We start from the raw sequence: 17,113 nt of genomic DNA, 5'->3' as shown, positions 1-17,113 counted from the left end.
CTTCTCTGTCCTAGAGCTGAACATACATTTCTCAGTAATTTTACTGAAATTGGTATGCTTCTGCAAATATTTTATTTCAACAAAAGTTCTTTTTTTTTTTTTTTTTTTCCTCTGTGATAAAATATTTAATCAGAGAGATCCTAAGCCAATCTAGTCACTGGAAACCATAACAAAAACCTAGAGCCTTTTTGCTCTAGGGGATAAGAGGTAACACTTTTCCAGCACTCTCATGATCTTTAGGGCAGTCTTAGAGGAACAAGTCCAAAATGCAATTTGACTCCCCCAGGGCTGAGTGCTGTACTAGTAGCGGACCACTCTGCTGGCTCCAAATTTAAATTGCTGTTAAAATAAATTAGAGATTTTAAAAATAAACATTAGGAGTTAGAGATTGACCACATTACTTTATCAGGTAATTAACAAGAGTGTGTGCCATTTTTGCTCTATCAGGAATGCACCAATCAGATTATTTAGCTTAAACGCACATAGAAACCAGAAGCAGATTTGCCATTGAACACCCTCGCCAAACCAACCAAAATAATGTTCTGCTTTCACTGATGTGAAATGCCCCCACATGGGAGGCAGGATGACGTGAGGTGGGGGAAGAGAAAGGGTAGTCATTAACATCCTTATATAAGCTCATGTTTTTCCACTGAACTTTGTAAATTTTATCTTTTTCTCCCATAAATTTCTATTGACTCTACTTGTAAACCACTCATTTCCACTGCAGCCATGCTTCAATTCAGAATGGAAGACACCTGAATTACATAAATCTCCAATACAAAGTAACATTTTCTGTGTGAAGTAAAAGCTGTCATGAGAAAGGTAATGAAGAAGAATAGCTTGTGCAGAGGGCTCTAATGCTATCCAGCTGCTGCTATATGGCACTTGCTGATAAGACTTTGTTTTAACTTTACAATAGAGAAAGTTTGGGAAAGGTTAAAAATCAAAATACAGGAAGTAAAACTCTTTATACTTCATCTGTTACATTTCCTCTTAAGTAGCATTTATTTTCTTACATAATGTAGTTTTCCAAAAAGAATGTGTATGTGTGCCTTTTGTTCTTTTTTAATAAGAAGAGAAGCAGCATTTTAAGTTGTGCATTTTAGGTACATGTTTTTAGGCAGCTCTTTTATTTTTGTTGGGAGATTTAAAGGAAGGGATTGTGGAAGAATGAAGTAACTTAAAAACATCGTCAGAATTATAAAAAGCACAGTACAATTTGCAGCTGTGTTTTTGGGATGCTCTAATCATAACACTGTCTGTGACACTGCTACAAGTGTATAGCTTTCATTACAGTTTTTAAAAGGGTCAATTCACTCTAAATTAAAAATGCCAGGAATGTGCAAATAAAGTGCTATCATTACGCTTATTACTTCTCACTGTTTATGCAACGATCACTGGGACTGTGCCACTGAAAGACATTTTACCAAGAACTTCATTGACAATTACGTTCCAAAACTGATTTTTCCACAACACTAGAGAGAAGTTTTAAAAACGTCTGAAAAAGAAGCATAAATGTGATAAGGAGATAAGAAACAAAAACCTGGCTGAGGGTTGCAGTTTCACAACTGAAGTATTTTCTTTTCATGTTAAGGTGAAAATGTGGTAATATGGTACCCTGCCACAAAAACGAGGATGACCTTGATTAGAATCGGACTGGAAACAAAAGCGAAACTGACTACACTACTTTTATTTCCAAGAGGGGAAAACCAGCAAAAACACACAGCAAAAACTGTAGAAGATAGCCCTAGAAAAAACTTGCAGTGTTACTGTTTCAGCAACTGTGTCATGAATAGACAGGACTTTGAAATGTGTTTAAAATAAACCACCTTTTTTTAATGGTTTAACCTATGTTGCAGAGATAAATATATACATCTCCTCCTCCACATCTTTTAATTTATAGCTCCTATAAGACAGGCCAGAAGAGGCAGATATCTATCTTATGGGTCAAAAAACCCGGATGGGCTGCTAGCTATCACTGCGGAGCCACAAGAAGCCCTGTTCTGCTCTTGCAGTATCTCACTCGAGTTCAACATGAAGGCTGAGGGAGAGCAGACCCCCGAGGAACAGAGTAAACCACAGTCCAAAAAGGTTAGCCTGCAAACTCCTTCACACATTGAGACCATTTACTGGTAAGCCAAACTAACCTGCTGATGCTACCCTTTAAAAGCAGTTTTATTAACCTTGATGACAGTCAGATGTATTTCCAAATACTGAAGTCGACATCAATAATCTCTGAATCAGGCACTACTAACATCTCCCTGGGGAGAAGTGGGAAAACGTTCTTGTAAAGACTCTTAATGGCAAACCTCTGCTAGCAATTATTTTGAGAGACAATGAACGTTTGGCAAAAAAATGAGGCGGCTTTGTTGAGGCAGCCTAATGATGTAGGAGCCAAAGAGTTAAAGCGAAGCCGCTAAGTTGTGCAGACCGCCGAAACCTTCCTGTTGGGAGTTCCTCTCAGAAGGAGTGGGAAAGGAACAGTATTAATAGCTATTGCTTTGCTACACTTTCCCACAGGTCTGGACAGGATCTCCACAGCGGCTTTTGCCTTTCTGAAAGGAAGACCTGAAACCGCCGCAGATGCTGGAAACTCCGGGCCTCACGAGGAGGAAACAGGAGGACCTGAAAGACAAACCATGGGCCGTGCCATGCATTATGACTGCCCACGGCCTCACAGGGGAAAAAGGGGGGCAGGGGGAGTGAGAGAAACACCGAGGAAGAGAAGAAGCGAGCAAGAGCAGCACTGATGTCAACCACAGGTAGCTGCCACTTGGAGGCCGCTCATGCAACCCCGCTCTTCCCCTGAGGAACCTGAGGGAACGTCCCGTCCCAGCAGGAAGCTTGCCGATACAGGAAAGGATTAAAAAACCCAAGAACCCTCAAAACTAACAAAAAGCCCCTAAGCAAATAAACAACATTTCTCAAGTTTGTTACGAATCACCTCATTGTACACACTTGAGTCAAGGTTGTTTTTCCTCAGAGTTTTACCTCTGGGACTCCGAGGCAAGCGATAGCCTGAAAATACGAACTGTGTCCTCTTTATTACACTAAGTGGGAGGATTCTGCCAAAAACTGTAGAGAGACCTGCAAGCACGCTGGGATTTAGTTAAATTTATTCATGCTGACAGTAAGTTGCTTTGTCTTCGCTGCCGCTTACGTTACTGTTCGCATACAGCACTACCACGCCAGTTAAATTAGCCCAGCCCAAGCCAGAGCTGTCCACCTGCACGCACTGCAAGCTGCCAGAAGGAGCAGGATCAGCAGAAAGACCAACTGCACTCCGCTGTCTTGTAAGCTGGGGTGCTTTTGGGTCACCCCCCTATCCCGGCCGTCACTGGTCAGCTGGCACATGAAGAACAGCCTATGCCTTTTTGCAAAACACTAGGCATAGGTACCTGCGGTTACATTTTTATTCGTGACAATTTCTCACGATCACACAAATTCAGCATAGTTTATGTTCTTCCTTTCAAATCCCAAGTTAATAAATCCTGCTTGGTGCTCATTAAAAATATTACCTTTGTCGTACACGTGAAAAGGCATTCACCTTTCCAGCCAGATCATCCTATGCAAGTTGAACATGATTACAAGAAACCTTTGGTGACTTAAAACACCAGATTTTCTGAAATGAATGGGACAGCAGGCAGGAGCAGAGAAGTTACTCTTTAAAACTTCTCAAAATAATGGTGTCTTAGCTACAGAAATCACTTGCTGACAGGATGTGAAACAGCTTTGGGGGCTACCATACCACTCAAACATTTCAAATCTTCATTTAATATTGGAAAAAAATGGTGTCCAAATTCAACACCTAAAATGCAAAACAGGAATCTTTCTAATTAATAAACCCTAAAATAGATATATTTCACTTCACTGACAAGAGTGAAATGCATCAGTTACCAGTATGTGAAAATTATTCTAATTATTAATCATGGTTTTAAATGTATATGGAAAATTTTGGCTAAAACATGTTCAGTAGGTTATTAGCAGATTAACAAGCAGCGCTTATTAAGAAAAGATTATTCAGTTATAAAAATCTGCTTGGGAACAGGGACAGGGAAAGAAAGGAATTTGTCACAATCATTAGATGTAGACACATCTATGTTCTGTTGCTTTCTAGATATAATACAACATAGAGAAAGATATTACAAAGCCACTTTTACGTGACATTCAGCGGCAAGAAAGAGGTGAGGACAGTGTATCATGATTACATTCGCTTTTGAGGTTCAAGCAGTAACAGCCTAAGGATGTTTATTTTAAACAGTAAAATGCTGAGTGAAGTAAAATGAAGTCACTCTAATGATTAGTGGGCTCTTTTTCTCTTTAATACACAGAAGATTTAGCTTTGGTTGGTATTGTGATGTCTATGAGTAAGCAATCATTCTACCTATTACTATTATGTTAACAACTGTAAACCACCTACAATTACTAGCATGATCCCTAACCTCTGAGAGGTGGTAATCCAGTATTGGTTGTTAGCTGTCAAATTTATTTCCCTTTGGTGAAATATACCCTGGATTTAATTACCAGTCATTCTTGATACTTTATGGAGTTGAGCTCAAGTACTGTGGCTCTGACATTTAACCCATGACCCTTAAATATTTACCAGCTTTACTGGTTGTGTACAATTATCCCTTCAAGTATATCTCAGATCCATCATCCTGCCCATGACTTACTACTCCAGTCATTCTAAATCAGATACATCTTCTCCTTCCCAATGAAAAGGGAATATTTAATTTCCACTCTAAAAATAAAAAAAAAATATACTGTTGAACTGAATTGTGAGATATGGTCAGCATCTGCTAACTGCACTTTTACTGCATTAGAGGACAACTTATATCAGAGGGACAATAAACTCAGTTGTGTGCAACATTTATTAACAGGAGCATCAAACAAGATTTCTGTTACCGATTATGGGCTCAGCGTTCTTCTCCGGTAACAAGAGTAGAGTGCAGGGTGAAGAACAACAATCTCTGACATGCTTAAGTGATGACGCCGAGCCCACACAAGCTCTTCCGTGAGGTCAAGTTCCCATGGGTGAGAAGATGACAGTACCAGGGAGTAGCCATACTTCAAACAACACAAATAACTTCACAGAGTCAATGCTTCTCTAAGTTGCAATAACTCCTCCAGATGCCTCTCTGTAGCCTATGGGGAAGAGGCAGCTGATGGCCCTCAAAAAGCTTCCCATGCAGGCAGAAGGAGTAACATGCATCCTCCTAGAGTCAAAGTCTGCCTGCAAGGACTCCAGGTTTGGGAGCAGCATTTCAAGCACACACCTAGGGCCTTTTTGTGGCCCCTGAAAACTCCAAGTTCTGTGCAGGGCTGGAGAGAGAAAATTTGGTACAGTAAAATCCTACACAATGGCCTGGTGCGCTGTGCTTCGCCCAAAAGGTTTTTGGGAGTACAACATGACCTTTGCTTTAGCCAAGATGGACAGTTGGTTCCAGGTAATCTAAAATCATCCTTCTTAGAGGCAGGCAACCTAGTTTAAGACACCCAGACTTGCTCCTCTACTACCAGTGCTGCTATAGCCCAATCTAAATTTAAAGAACCTGGCCAACAGCAGAGGGAAATACTGCTGAGGAGTAAACAGGCATTTTTAAAGTGTAACACATGGCATTTTGCAGTGTTCAGGTATGTACGTGCACATACATAGCTTCACAAACAGGATCTGAGCCTGAAAAGATTTACCATTACCCTTCATTTTACGCATTGTGAGTTATTACCTCGAGGGAAAGGCTCACACAGCGCAGCATTAAGCATATATACAAGTCTTGGTAGGAGCAGAACCACTGACACACAAGATGATTTACAAGTAGCATTCAGCAGATGGATGAGCTTCACAATATTCCTTTACCATAGCTGATCAGCAGCTTGGCTCAAAAGAGGGTACAATCAAATGCTGTCGCTTTTCCCACAAAAAAGAAACCACTCCACAAAACACATATTCAGAAGTTTGCAAGTTAAATAATTATTTCAGTGTAGCTATCTTACTTCCAAAAGGGTTTAATTTAAAAAGAATGTTGTAAAGTAATTTGCACTCTGTACAACGTATTTAAAAAAGCGTGCTAGTCTAGGTATTGCATACAAGTAATATGCACTTCTAAAGAGAGCATCTCCTAAATCAAAAACATTTTAATCTAATTTTTCACTTGTCATAAATAAATACACAATGCTCACTGCTAATAGGTAAATGAAATGCCTTGTGGCCTTCAAACACACACATGCATGCGCACACACACGCACAAAAGGAAAACAAAAATGATTATTCAACATCACTGGAATGTACCACAGAATTCAAACTCAGAGATTCTCTGTTGAGAGCGATTATTCATTCCTCCCTCAAGCTACTTCTGAAATCCAGAGTAAAAACTAAAAAACTGTAGAACAAAATGACTCCTACTCTACCAATTTAGTATTATTTTTCTTTCTTCCTTTGGCTTCAAAGTAAGTCTAATTTATTTGATATCATGTTTTTACCATGCACAAGGAAGTATTAGGACTCTCAACTGACAAAATGTACACTGTATATCTTTTTAGAGGTATTTTAAGGTATTGTTCTGGGATTTGATCCTGCATTCTGTAGTTTGTGAAGTAGAAAAGGACATGCAGGTTTCATGTACATAATTAAGAAATTACAAGTATTTATAGGATCAAATTCTTCACTGTGAACTGGACTTACTGCAAATGCTAACATACGCCTCACTCAGAGCAAGAAGTCATAGGAGGGAGCCCCAGACAAAACCATGAAAATACTAGAGAAAAATACTCAGGGAAGTCCTCAAGCAATTACTTTATTCCACCTCAATGGTAGGCGGGCTAACGAGACCAACAGAAGGAAAAAATAGCAAATTTGGCATGCCACTAGAGTAGCGTAGCGTGGCTTAAGTCAATCTGTCCTCTCTTTGCTGTTACAGAGTAACTTCACTATTAAGACAAGGTTCATTCTAATTACAGTTGCATGGTGTACTTCACAACTTCCCCCCCCAAAAAAACAACAAAAAGCTTTAGTTACACTTCATTTTCTTTTCACTGTGCAAGAATTCACTATGTGAATGACACTCCTTGTATCTATGGAAAAAACTAAAGTCAAACTAATGAACTTACTTCTTTTAGACTTCTCTGGTTTTAACTGAAAATACATCCTTCTCTCTTGAGATATCAACAAACAAACAAACAAAAAAAGACCCAAACCACCCTAATTCATATTGTGTTTTTCAATCCAATGCATGTTTATAAGTGTGAGTTACAAAGGGAAGGAAAGAGGAAGGAATTTAATCCTTTATCCCCAGTTTCTAAAATGAATAGTGGGCACCAATACATATGAGATTACTATCTGTGTGGGAGGGTAGAAAAGGTGTACACCTAAAGTGAATATATAACACACTTCTATATTCAAATATTGAGCAAACTAAAAACCATCGAGAAAACTAGCTAAAATCTTTTCCGTGCTGGTATAGAACTTCCTTTTTTAGAGATACAGCCCTATAAGAAGCTGAAAATTAAAATATCTAATACATGGCATTCATCTCTTTTCACGAAAAAGTAACATCCAGCTCATATAATGATCGGGGAATTATAGAATAATCAAGGCAGTCATTGACCTCCAAAACTCATCAAGTCCACATGGATCTAGTCATACTCGCTATTCAAACATTCTTTCTTATATCCTCCTTGCTGCTTGTTCCTGTTGGTTCTCTTGAAACTATCTGAGCTACATGAATTTTCTGAAGTGTATTTTACACTTCTCAGAATAATTTACAATGTGATGATGTTTTTCTGGAAGTCTAAGAGATGCTTCAGATGCAGGAATACAGATTCTGATGAAGTATACTCTGTTTGTTCTGCAGTTTCTGAATTCTCTATATAAATCTATTTATTGAACTGTTCATATTCAAAAACAATGTTTCTTTTCCTTCCCCAATGTGGGCGTAGTCTTATTAATGACTGTAGGAGAATGAATTATTGGCAACCTTCTTGCAGAAGGATAGCTCCCAGAGTACATGACTTTCGTTTGCCAAGATTATAGTGGCTCTCAACGTGCTAAACCACAGATGTTTTAGAGATAGCTTAGCTGTTCGGTGAACAGTCTCCATCCCAGTATTGTTCTGCAAGAGAATTATGCAGCAGTTTGAGGAACAAAACCTAATGACATGCAGAGGATCTGAGCCTGAAAAAAAAAATTATCATTACCCTCAATTTTACTCAGCATGAGTTATTACCTAGAGGAGAACGCTCACATGGCCTAAGCCATTGCAATACTTAAGCAATGAGCCACTACTGAAAGCATGCGGTGTATCAGACCCCCTATCTAAGGGAACAGAAACTGCCATCAGCTTTGACTTACCTTGTTTCACCTTACCCTTGCTTCTAACACAGGTAAAATTCACCAGTTCTGCGAAGTGTTTTGCATTTCTACAGTAAGATAGTTTATAAATAGGTATAACCTAAGTAAATCTCCAGGGTATGAGAGAAATATTTTGACGAGTTAAAAAAAAATTAAAAAATCTCTCAAATACATATCAGTTTGTCCATAAATTCTTGTAAATAATGTTCCTAAATCCCCATAGCTATAGCTGTGCATTCAAACTTCAATTATAAAAATGTAAACCATACCATGTTTTGTTCTTTACAGATGGAAGAAATTCTTGACTGAGAGCAAAAGTAAACATTATAGCAAGGCCTGAGTCTGGATAGTACACAGAGCAATAGCTCTGCAACTGAAAAGTGTCCATGTTAATTTCAGTGATATATTAATTAACCTTTCTGACATCTAAATGAATTACTTCATGGTGATCAAAAGCATGAACAAAGTCATGGGGTCTCCAACAGAGATACTCTTTGAACAGGATTTCATTCTAGCATTTAGGAGACTGGCAATTGAGAGGCTCTTACCTCTTAATGCTTATCTCAAAGATGAAGCCAACTCTGAAGCAATCACAGTCCTATACAGCATCTTGAATGACATAAGGATGCCAAGAGAAACACGCTGATCTACTCAAACTTCATTAAGAACAAGAGTATTAACGACAAACCAAGGTCTGCAAACCTTGGAAACGTGCAGCTGTGTTGTAAAAACTGCAGAACTAGTAACTTGAAGAGAGAAACAGTCTCTTATGCCAGCACTCTGAAAATTTGTGCCATTGGAAGAATACCACATCCTTCCCTCCAGTCTGAGCTGATCTGTAAGGAAAAATATTGTTCCAGCCTTCATAAATACACCTGGACCTCTCTGTCATTGCTCACCTATCTTAATGAGTTAATCAAGTCTGAGCAAGCGTCTGGTCTTCTCTGATCATGCCCACCACCTAAGCTACAAAATTTGAACAGAGGAAGCCCTTCTTTGTGTAGTTTTTTTCTTTTCCTCTTCTTTTAGTAGGAATGTGGGCCCCTCACATTATCTCTGAACAGTCTAAACAGGAGTTAAACCAATGGAAGTTTTATTAAAGGTGCAAAACTTAGAGGAAATGAGGCCACATAAAAGACAACGTTATGTGAGAAACCTGTCAATGGGGGTATAAGGAGTGGAGAAATCATGAGTGAGGACATGTCCCGTTCATCTTCAGCCAACCTAAAACAGCTTGTTCTCCCGCAAGTTTCAGCGCAACCTGTGTTGCCACAGGATCCTGCAGGGAAACATGGGTCTCAAGATCAGCTCAGACCTGCAAGGATTAGCCCAGAGAGAGGAATGGGGAAGAGGAGAGGGTGTCCTCAGCTGCTCTGGTGTGCTGTTTGTCTTGTGAAATGTGGGTTCTCCCCGTGTAGGCTCTGAATTCACCCGATGTATTAAAGGTAGGAAAGGTCAGGAGACAATGTCCACAACCACTTCTTCTAATGATTAGTTTTAGAAACCCACTCTGACATCTGGAACACCTAACTGCCTTGAGGAAGAGATCATCAGGCAGAGTGCAGGTGTGGGGATCAAGGCTGCATGCTAAATACAGCATATTGCACCGCTCAGCACTTCACCATAGAGGCATCATCACATCATCTGAGTGTTCCAGTCATCCACACTGCAAATGACTCCAGAGTTTTAGATACCAGAGGGCAATCCTACCCATTCCCCCCTGCAAAACAAAAACCCAGTCAACGAACACTAGCAAAGAAAAACAGTTTTTGGAATTGGTGCTGCTGTTACACGCTGAGCATTTTATAATTCTTTGCAAAATTTGTTGTCTCCAAGACATCATAAGGAAATACCCCCAAAATTCTTGCATCTTCCAACATATCCTATCTGCCAAACAGACCAGGAATTATGTTCTGATCTTACTGATTTCAGTTTTCTAAATGACTACTAAAATGATCCGATGCCACAGAATCTAACTGAAATGACAGATTATTACAAGGTCACTAAACAGCTCATCGTGAACTTCCTGGTATTTTACAAACTAGGCTGCCTTCACATATTGTGACACATACATGATTGCAAAACTCCTTTCAACAAAGAACTTTTCAAAGCCTTTTGTCTTTAGTACTAGAAGTGCTTGGAGGGAGACAGCATTCTCCAAAAAAAAGGAGGTTTAGTTTTCACAATGAGGAAGCTGAATCTTAAAGAGCTTTTGTCCCTACTGCAAAGCCTCTGAATATAAAGTGGAGCTGGCTAGAATCTCCTGTAAGCGATCTCTGGATGAAGCCATAACGCATATTATAATGCATTTCTTCTTAACCCTTCCATCCTCTCTGTGCATTGGAGTATTGCTGAATTCTTCCAAATCAGGCAAGTGACAGCAAATGCACTTTTATGCCCTTTCAACTGCATCATAAATGAAGAACGTCTGTAAAAAATCAGTATATACAGTGGTAAGGATATTCCTGTGTTGAGTGTTCTCCATTTTAAATAAGGGAGGAACCACTCTAAAGCTGAAATGTCTTCCCTGAGTGTTATATCGTCAGCTACACTGATAATGGCTCAAAATGCTCTGACTCACAAAAAAGTTATGCTGTTTGTGGTATTTATTTTTTTTTAGTAGCACCCCTCCATCAAATCTGGATGGAAAGTCACTCGTTTTCTGTCTTCACCATTGAGAGTTAGACCCTGACATGATGAAATGCCCCCTTTTTATCGTCCCTCTGTTATTATAAAAATCAAAAAATAAAATAAAATGTCAGTACTATGCCTATGTGTCAAGTGATACTTTCATCTTGGTCAGTTTTCAATTAATTTACAATACTGTTTTGTTTATCAGAGCTGGAGCTGAGCCAAGCCCCCAGTGCATCTGATGAGCCTTACAATAACCCCGAATGCACCTGTTAATTTTGCCTCTGGGTAAACAGTTGAAAACTCCTCAGCTATTTCCTCAGGTTGGGTGGAAACAAAGAAACATGAGATTAAGAAAAAAAAAAAGAAAGAGAAGTCTAGATTAGGGAATTGGAGATGCATTAATTTAAGAAAGGAACAGGGTCAAACTAGGGGCTAGGAGGCTAATAAGCACAGAGCACACAGCAAGAAAGCTCACAGCAGGGTAAGAGTTCACTTAATTTATTCAAGCGATCTATTCCAGACGCAGTAAATGATACATTATTGGATCCAGACCTGCAACTGCTTACTAAGACCAACCTCACTTAAGTGTCATTACCCTCCCCTTTAGAAATATTGCTATTACCCAAACCTGTTCACAGTGAGGGCTTTACTCAGCTGGCAATCCACTAACTTTTGTTCTTTATGATGCTCCCCCTAATTCCCCCGCTCTGCTGTGGGAATTAGGCATAACAACCACCATGCTAACCGCAGAACACCCAAGTTGATCCAACTCTATGAGATTTTTAGTACTTATTACACCGAAAACCAATCCCATGGATAGCAGACTATAAACAACAGCAAATGCTATATCAAGCAAGCGGTAAGTGGTTAAGGGCTTTGAGATTTACTAGGGGGTTTCAATCAATCAAAGTCTCATTCATGCAAATTAGAGAAACTAGAAGAAGAAAGCATAGAAACACATATCATGGAAAAATTTAAAGGAACTTCAAGTTTACGTCTTCTTCTTTGAACAAAAGAAATAAAGGGCAGATGGCTTTACTGTAATTGATTGGCTTTTTCTCCCTACTGAATTATGATTAATGTATTTATTGAGCAAAATCAGAAAGGAGCACTTTTATGATGGCAAACCTTTTCAGTAGCTGGCTATTGATGTCATTAAGAATATCATCTCATCCAGAGATCGGGTTACGCAAGACTTCAGAATATATTAGAACTGTATGGCTAAAGACAGAAAGCGCAGGGACTGTGAAACACATGGAAGGCATAACCCTCTTCTTAACTCCTTGGAAGCCTTGTAGGGTCACCCATTCAAGACTACTTCTACCTACCTGTCTTCCCATCCCAATAAAACAGCTGACCCTTTCTGCATGGCTAATTCATCCTCAAAAAGATAACTGCTGCAAAGCTGACAAAGTTCCTCCTGCCCTCCCCAGGGCCAAAATTAAGTTACACTGAGCTTGATACCAAACACACAACAGCTGGAATAGATGGGAACTACTGAAGGTTTTGTTTGGTAAAAAGTTAATTGGCTGAAACTCATCTATTTATCAGCCATTTGCTTCCCATGTTTGTTAATTTTCTACCCCTAATAGCTTTTGCAAGCTCCTTTGCATTTCTCACTAGGAGCAATCAGCTCTTTATCTCTGGAAATTAGCACCTCTGGAAAGAAAATATTGACCGGCTGCTCAACAGAAGCCTTTACAGGAGAGTGTTATGGATCTTTCTGACTCCTCCCAGAACTGATTGTAATGCTAATGGCAAGGCAGTGTCAGCTGCTGTGCTACTTTATCTGTAGTAGATGACCACTGGTGGCACCACTTTTTTCTGTTCTCTTCATAATGCTTAAAAGATCATACTAAAAATAAAAACAACAAAAACATCACCAAAAATACCTTTTTAGCTATTTTCCTCCATTTTCCCCTACTATAAGGGTTTTATAAATTACCCTTAAATGTCTTTTTGAAATAAATTAACAAAAAACAAAGTTTGGGTCATGGTCTGAACTTTCAAGATGGTCCTGATCTAAGCTTTTAGGTTGGGACAATCTAGAGAAGATAAATCCCAAAGCAGCATTCCTATCCATCTTGGAGTGTAAAACTCAGGAATAATTAGGCATAGGACTCTGCTTTGAACACCTCTAGGTGACAGCACTAACAACTGAAGTGCTGGAGGTAATTTCCATTCCAAGCAGTTTTATTCAAATTGATTACATTCAAAGTATTGCCACCACAAGGCTTTAAAAAACAAGTTCTCTGCAAAAGTCATAAAAACATTCAAAACTGCAGTTTCTAGATTCTTTTTGTTTGCTTGTTACTTTTGATCTTTTAACGTTCAGATTTTTGGTCTTTTCTGGGAAATCTCAAGGGCTACAAAGCAAAAAAGCTGAGATCTCGAGGTAATCATCTAGTTCCAGGAGCTGGGGCTTTAAGAAAACACTAGATATTACAAGACTCACACTAAAATCAGGAGAGCTGGAAACGCTGTGTGAGGCTTTGGTTTCTCTTTACATGGAGTACTAAGGAAAAACAACACATAAAAAAGGCGATTAGATCTACCAGTCAGATTTATAAATGTAAGGGGGCTTAAAATACTCAAAATATATTAGATGTAGTAAATATTCTTTATCAATCTGATTTATCTGCAGAGTACAAAAAATTAGAGTATCATATACATGGATCCAACTAAAGCTGTTCATTTAAAAATCCTCCAAGTTTCTATGACTCACGTAAGGTGAATTTTTAATTTTAAATTATTTTTCCCTTCTGATATCAAGTGCCAATTCTCCCCGACCCCTTAACACGATCAGCAGCAGACAATGCCACCACTGTTCCCAGAGCAAGGACATAAGCTAGGAACAAGTAATATAACAAAGCTGTTCATGGCTCTACAGTTAAAGGTTATGTCAGCATTTTCATGATAGAAACCCTGTTTCAGAGGTCAGTAACTGCTGGAAAAGCTCACTCCATTTAGAAACTCAGCACAGAGGGTTCCAGCCATTAAGACACATTCTTTCAGGAAAACTTAACAACGCACATGTAAGTCAATATATCTATTAAGGGTAAGCTGTAATGAGACCGTAATTAAGGGTGCAGGATGGTGCCAGCTTAAAGCGGAATTCTGTCTCCTCTATAACATTCAGACACACAGTGTGATTTGAAAATTGTTAGGTCAGGTCCAGGCTTGGGACAGTTCGTGGCAATGTGAACTTGATCAAAGGGTTCCTACTGTAAAACTTTGCCTTTTGTTTCCCATGATCTGGTTTTCTAAAACACATAGTTTACAGAACTTTTAAAAATTCACAAACAGGGCTATGAGCCAACACTGCACGACACCCATGCCACTGATAACTATCTTTATCAGTGACCTGGAAGAAGAGGTGGGGTGCTCCCTCATCAAATTTGAAGATGACATCAAGCTGGGGGCAATAATTTATACGTTCTGCCAATCAGAGGGATCTGGACAGGCTGGAGGAAAATCAGCAAGGACAGATGCTAATGGGACAGGCTAATCAACTGCTGAAGTAAAGCATGGGTGCCAGCTCTGCTGAAACAGACCCCGGGTCCTGGTAGCCAGTAGGCTGAACATTAGCCAGCAATGCGCCCTGGCAGCATTAAGGCTAACAACATCCTTGGCTATTTTAAGAGTCCTACAGCCAGTCAGTAGGCTGTAGGGTCCTACAGATCAAAGGAAGTGACAATTCCCCTTTACTCAGCACTCATCATACTGCATCTGTAATGCTATGTCCAGTTTTGGGGCCAACAGCACAATAAAGATGTTGAAAAACTGGAATAAGTCCAGTGAAGGGCTGCCAAGATGGTCAGCTGGAGCTGGCAAAAATTTTCATGATGAGGCAAGACAAGCAGTGGAACAGGTTACCCAGGGGGGTTTTGCAATCTCTGCCCTTGGAGTGAAAACCTCTCAGCTGGACAGAGCACTCAGCAACTGGGACTGAAGTCAGTGCTGACCCTGCCCTGAGCTTGAGGTTGGGTTGAGACCTCCTGAGGTCCCTTTCAACATGAATGACCCGATGGGAGTGGGAATGCACCATCCTGACACACCAGTCAGAACCGCGGTCTTTGGGTCGTGGACACAACTTTCTTGTTCTCTATTTACCCTCCTCCACAGGCTTTCTGATCCTGCTCTCTAATATGCCACGAGGTGGAGGATGAAGTAGAGCACAAGTGCTAGAGCCATCATGGCATGTCCCTGTTTATTAACCTATACTCCTGACTTGGAAATACCACGCCCAGTACTAAGGACGGAAGGTTATTCATACTTCCCAACTTTAAACACCTCAGTTTTATGTCTCCAATGTTCGTCTACATTCAAGTGGATGAATCAGATCAGGTGTCTGATTCAATGTTTAAGGTCACTTTGTGGATTGATAGTCACTGTTTTTCCATGAAGCGGGGTGGGAAAATAGGGAAATAACTGATGAGCCTTGCCAGTTAGACTGGTTGTTGTGAATAATGTGCAGGTCTTTATCCTCTGTGTCCCACAGGCCAGTGCTGTAAGAGTTCGGTAACAGTTCCACGCTTGAGTATGTGTCTCTCCTACCTTTTCTGTCTGACTAGGGACAAATATGTGAGGCTCCTCAACCCTGAGAGTCCAGCAGGCAGCGTTGACATTCAGACAGTTTCACGAGGAACCTTTGGGCTGGCATCAGGCAACAGTCAATGAGGCAACAGGCCCATTAGCCAATAGGCTAATTAGACTGATAGGAGTAATTGGTGTAGCCATTCTTGATATTGAGACTGAACCCCTAATGCAACCCCAGAATTATTTATTGCATTATTATTATACCACAACATAGCCTGGGCAGGCTACTACCTTTGCCAAAGTAGTTCACATTGCAGTAGCACACACATAAAACAAAAGGTCTCAGAGAGATGATATGGACAGTGTTTCCTTCAAATGGCAATGCTGGAAGAAGGACATAAAAAAAGCTTGACTGTCATGACGGGCAACAGTTGCAGTACATCAGGTGTGTAACCATTCAGAAGATTCCTCTTGGTTTCACAGAACAAAGGTTTTAGGCAGAGATTTAAAGGACAGTGATAAAATAAATCTGATAGTATTCACAGCAGGTTCCTCCCAAGCTTGAGCAGTAGCATGGGAGAAGGAGAGAGGTGCTGGTCTGAAAATTAAAGAAGTGGGTGCTGAATACAGGTGTCAGAAGCTGGCTGCAGGCAGGAGTTGGCCAGCTGATAGTGAATGAGAGATGACAGATAGCGTGAATACAGGACATGAAAGGCATGTGAAGTGAAGACAAGTAACGCTGGCTTGATGTGATAAAGGAAAATGAGCCAACAGAGACACATGTGACATGTTGAAAGCAGCAAGTGAGGGAAACATCTTCCCAGAAATGTTCTGAGCAAATGTAAGCAATTTTGTGCATCACATTCACCAAGCCCAGGGAAAAGGATGCTGCCTCACTTAAGATGTGAAATGATGACTGCCTGAATGAGAAAAGTAGAGGGGCATCTCTTTAAGACACTAAGCACAGAGACTCAGCAAAACATAGACTTAACCCAGTGCATCTCGCTGTGTGCATTTCTTAGGCTTGAAAGCTTCTTAGGAACTCAAAGACTGTATTTCTCTTCCTCCAGTACCAGGGAGAGGATTGTAGCCTGGCCTGACTTTTGCACACCAACCTTCACAGCATTTTTGCTTCAAAACACCCCTGTGATAGATCCATGTAGTTAGGTATGGTAAAGGTTTGACATTCACATTTATTTTCTTGTCAGATTTTCAGCTTCCTCCTTCAGTTGTGGACCTTAACTTATTATTGATGAATTGCCAGTTCTGTTCGCTGCCATTCATGCTTGTGTGTATGTGCATATTTTTGTTATAACTCACCTGACCACTGAAAAGCATCATGTGCATTGCCTCTGTATCCACCCTGCTGCCTGCGCACTGAGAACAAATTACATTAGGTCTGCAGAGATACACCCTGAGACTGTAAATCCTGGATATATGCCAGAGGGTGCAGTAGGATAAACGGCTCTGGCTGTTGCTGATCTGAATGCTCAATGCTCATCATTTCTCCCCTTCCTTTTCTGCCCAGGCCAAAAGTTTCCTTCAGATCCACCGGTTTAATTGTTTGTTTCCTAAACAGGATTCTGTTGCATT

General features: G+C 40.1%; 1 protein-coding gene and 1 long non-coding RNA gene across 4 annotated transcripts in view; both read right to left on the bottom strand.

Moving 5' to 3' along the window:
- The window catches only part of GMDS (GDP-mannose 4,6-dehydratase), a 409,857-nt gene that overhangs the window by 150,918 nt on the left and 241,826 nt on the right, over window positions 1-17,113 (bottom strand). The gene's annotated exons all lie outside the window — the stretch shown is intronic.
- Window positions 1-17,113, bottom strand: part of LOC308189350 — a 117,512-nt gene that overhangs the window by 43,911 nt on the left and 56,488 nt on the right. The window contains exon 2 of the long non-coding RNA XR_013946313.1: window positions 1-17,113. This exon is cut by the window's left edge and continues 43,911 nt beyond it. This is a non-coding gene — a long non-coding RNA (uncharacterized lncRNA).

The sequence above is a fragment of the Anser brachyrhynchus genome, assembly GCF_964034855.1.
Source record: "Anser brachyrhynchus genome assembly, chromosome: 2".
In the NCBI taxonomy this organism is placed as follows: domain Eukaryota; kingdom Metazoa; phylum Chordata; class Aves; order Anseriformes; family Anatidae; genus Anser; species Anser brachyrhynchus.
Note: the sequence above shows the minus strand (reverse complement) of the source record. Positions and strands in the feature narration are given on the sequence as shown.